At 34.2% G+C, this 3,925-nt stretch overlaps 1 long non-coding RNA gene across 1 annotated transcript; it reads right to left on the bottom strand.

Annotated features, from left to right (window-relative positions):
• Positions 1-524: 524 nt before the first annotated feature.
• On the bottom strand, positions 525-3,482 carry LOC120721964. The gene is made up of 2 exons (XR_005693311.1): positions 3,189-3,482; positions 525-2,707 (listed from the first exon to the last, which is right to left on the bottom strand). It is a non-coding gene; the product is annotated as an uncharacterized LOC120721964 (long non-coding RNA).
• Between the last annotated feature and the right edge of the window lie 443 nt (positions 3,483-3,925).

Raw genomic sequence — 3,925 nt, 5'->3', positions numbered from 1 at the left:
AAAAAAAAAATCCATCGGCCCATAAAAACAAAAAAACGCCAGCGGCCCACCGGGCAAATGCCCGGTATGCCCGATGGCCAGTCCAGCTATGTATGTGAAGAATGCTGAGAAGGAACATTTGTGTTTGTTCCTCAGGTTTTGCACAGGTTCAGATTTACATCTGGGAAAGAACATCATCATTGGGTTTAACGAACTTAAAGGTTTCCAGAGACGACCTGTGGCACACACATGTGGGTGTGTACTGGAGCTGTCGATAAATTATGACAGCTATCCTGACTTCAGATCGGAGATGAACAGTGTGTTGGAATCAAATGTGTGGGTTATGGACATTATCTAAAGGTTTGATTCACGGACAATGGCTTAAAAGCCATTGTTGTTTTACAACAGATTATATTTGAGTTGTGAACTAAAATGAAAGTGTTCCCATGTGAATGTCACAGCAAAGGTTTCAGGTGTTTAAAAACTGAGTTCCAAGAAAAAGTCTTTGGTGAAATACCACTGTAATGCAATTTGAGGTACTTCTTTGTGTTTTCCTATTACAACTGAGGCAATATTTTTCTAAACACTTGTGAAATGCATTTCTGCAGAGGTCTCAGAGTGGCAGTCTGGAGACCATTTATAAGCATTCCCATTTCCTCAGTCAGCATGTGTGCATGTGAACAATGAAAGCAGTTTTTCCACCTTTTATTCAATTTTTCTATTATTTGAATCCAAAATCAACTTTAAAAAAATGCATTAGGTTAATTTTAATTTGTCAAATTTTATTAATTTAATGTCACAAGATGACATGTATTGTAGTGGTTCACCAGAAAATTAGAGATTGAGACCCCTGCAATATGTAGTATATAGTGTACACATGTAGGAGATATATGCAATATCTCCTACATGTTTTATCATCGTGCACACATTTTACAGTTTACAAGTCAGGTTTTACTATATCATTGTATTTTATTACGGTTATGTTTGTACAGTTCTGTTTAGCCATCTGGGTTATGGTGACTTTTGCTAAATTGAATGGCCATAAGGCACACCTATATGCTTTTATTTTGGATTTCTGTGAAATCAGCAATTGCTTAGCTGAAGGTTGATTTTTAGTTGGCTTTTCCTGATTTTTGTAATTGAAAAAAAACCCTTGTTTATCATAGCCCCCTTTTTCAAAACTGCATAGCCGATGGGGTAGTTATTTAAAATATATTTTCCTATATTTCTGTTTTCATGTTCGAGCCTAATGTATTTGCTTCATAGTGGTTTTAGACCACACGTTCTTATTCTTTAAGTAATTGTAGGATATTGTTATCGGATCTTGCCATATTATCCTCAATCTCTTTTTATTGTCCCATTCTGTTTGTATTTTTAATAATAATTGAGTTTTTGCACAACATATTGCATATTTTTGTTGAGTGTATTGTCGTACTTTTTCCAAGTCTTGTGCTTGAAATTAGCTTTTTATAAGAATACTTTAAGGTTTTTTGTGTTACTATAAATACAGTACAGTTGTTATTTTGTTTTAAGATAAGATGATGGCAAAATATCTGTGTTTTATAATAAAGTGTTCAATGAGACTAATTACATCTTTCATTTTGGTAATTTCTGGGTTTTTATTATTCTGAGGCGCAATCTGAAAAAAAAAAAAAAAACATAGGTCCATAAATCTCACTCAGTTAGGTTATCCATATGCTAAAAAAAAATATATAATTATACTGCCCATAATCAGGAAAACAGTCAGTACATATAAAAAGTCTCAGCAGTGAAAAAATGACAGTGAAAAAAAAAATTACTGCTACATAACGAGATATTTCAAAACATTAATAATTACTCAAATAAAAAGAAAGATGAAAAAGCATATTTACAAAAAGTTGAAATCATAATTCCAAGGTGACATGCGCTGCATATCCTCCAAATAGCAGGTCTAACAGACATTATGTGTACATATGTTTTAATAATAAGGTTTTAAAAAAAAAAAAAAAAAAAAAAAAAAAAAAAAAAATTGGTTTAATTGAAATAAACCATCCAAAAAAAAAAAAAAAAAAAAAAAAACCCTCCAAAAATTAAATACAATTTTTATAGCCTTTTTCACTTGGCCCTGTTTGTGAAATACATTTTCAGGCCCTCAAAACCCATGTATGTGTGCCCGAAAAACGACAAACATCCATAAATTAATTACTCATAAAAACGTTTACAGTTTAAATATGAAAATACAGCATTAAAAAAGTGTCTTTTGGGGTGATATTTGTTGCAGACAGCAAATGTAGCAAAATTAAAACCAAACAAAGGGGGGAAAAGGCCTAAATATCCCTAGATGTCCCTGAAGGACAAGGGTCAAAGAATGTGTTTTTGCTACCTCAATCAAATGCATAACGATGTCTAACCTTTAAGGCAAAAGCTCCAACTCAGTAAGCATCAACTGCCTTAGCTTTACATACAGATCCACTGTATGAAACACATCATCTGAGAAGTCCAGGTTATGTTCTGACATGAGTTCTACACAGAGACGAAAGACATCCTCTTCACATGGAAAGTCTTTGAACACGCATTCTTCAAGGCAGGCTTCAACTTTGTCCATATTGACATGTTTGAGACAGTCCCTTGCGCCATAAATGTCTGGGAGGGCATACATAAAAGATGGTCGGCCATGAGGACTTCGGGAGTTGTGGACTGGGCGCATTCTGTGGTCATTCCAGGCCAAAGCAACTTCATTTAATTCTTCCTAGATGAAAACAAAATGCACAAAAGAAACATTTTCAGGCATACAATATGAAAATGTTAATGTACAAAAGCACAACTAACTTCTACATTGATTTTCTTAGCTTACACACCATTAATGTAGCTCAAAGCTACATTAATGATATCTATCTGTATATATACACACATACCTATATACACACACACACACACACACACTTATTTACTTAGTTTTGACCCACCAAAAATGCTAACCGAGTACAGAGACAGACCTAAACACATAAATAATCAATGTGTTATAATGTATATTTGTGTTCCTTGATATATGTGGAATTTTTTTTTTTTTTTTTTTTTTTTTTAACAAAACAGTTTTTTTAAAAGCACTCTACTTTTCACGTGTACTTTAATATATCGGATGTTTCTATAATATGCAAAGGCCGTGTGAGTTGTTACAAATTAAACAGTTACAATACATGTTGTTTACACAATCACCTATGTAAACTCACCTGTATAATGTGAAGAAAACAGAACTGGACCAATGATTTGTCCAAGAAAGAGTCTGAGAAGTGGCCATCCTCTCTTAGTTTGTCAAATAGTTCAATCCAGTACCGGATACACTGGCTTCGTAAGATTAGCCACCATCTTTCAATGCGTTGATTTCCTGTACTTGCTCCAAATATGACGTGCTCTCTTTCTGGTTCATTGTCTGTAAAGTGCAAAAATCGTTGCATGTGAGCCACATGGACGTTTTCTGTTCCTAGATCTAATCTCACTCGATCAGGTTCTTGATGGTTAGAGACAAATATAGTCGCATGGCTGGATGCTGTAAACGGACCAAACTTCAGTCAGGAGAACAATTTAGACAATCTATCCACAATACAAGGTTAGTCAATAATATACTGCAACAACACGGGAATAGAGCAGCTGTGATAGAATACAGCATTAATGAATCAATTGTACAGAAGTGGAGGAAGCAATAAGTGTGAGTTGAATAAAGTTTTATTTATCTGACTGACTTTGTTTCGCTTAATGTGCCTTATAATCCCATGCACCTTACGGTCCGAAAAATACGTATTTGACTTTTTTTATTTGGCACACTGCAGTTTAATGTAGCAAAGCACCCCTTTTTAACTTCAGTGGATATTATACATGGTTATGCTCAGGATATGTCAGCCCATTTCTACTGGAAACTTTCAGCAAGGAATTTGCATTTTCACTGTTAAATTTTTACATAGCTTTAATG

Source organism: Simochromis diagramma, unplaced genomic scaffold, assembly GCF_900408965.1.
Source record: "Simochromis diagramma unplaced genomic scaffold, fSimDia1.1 OVJJ01000123.1, whole genome shotgun sequence".
Lineage (NCBI taxonomy): Eukaryota > Metazoa > Chordata > Actinopteri > Cichliformes > Cichlidae > Simochromis > Simochromis diagramma.
This window is presented reverse-complemented; position numbering and strand designations above follow the sequence as displayed.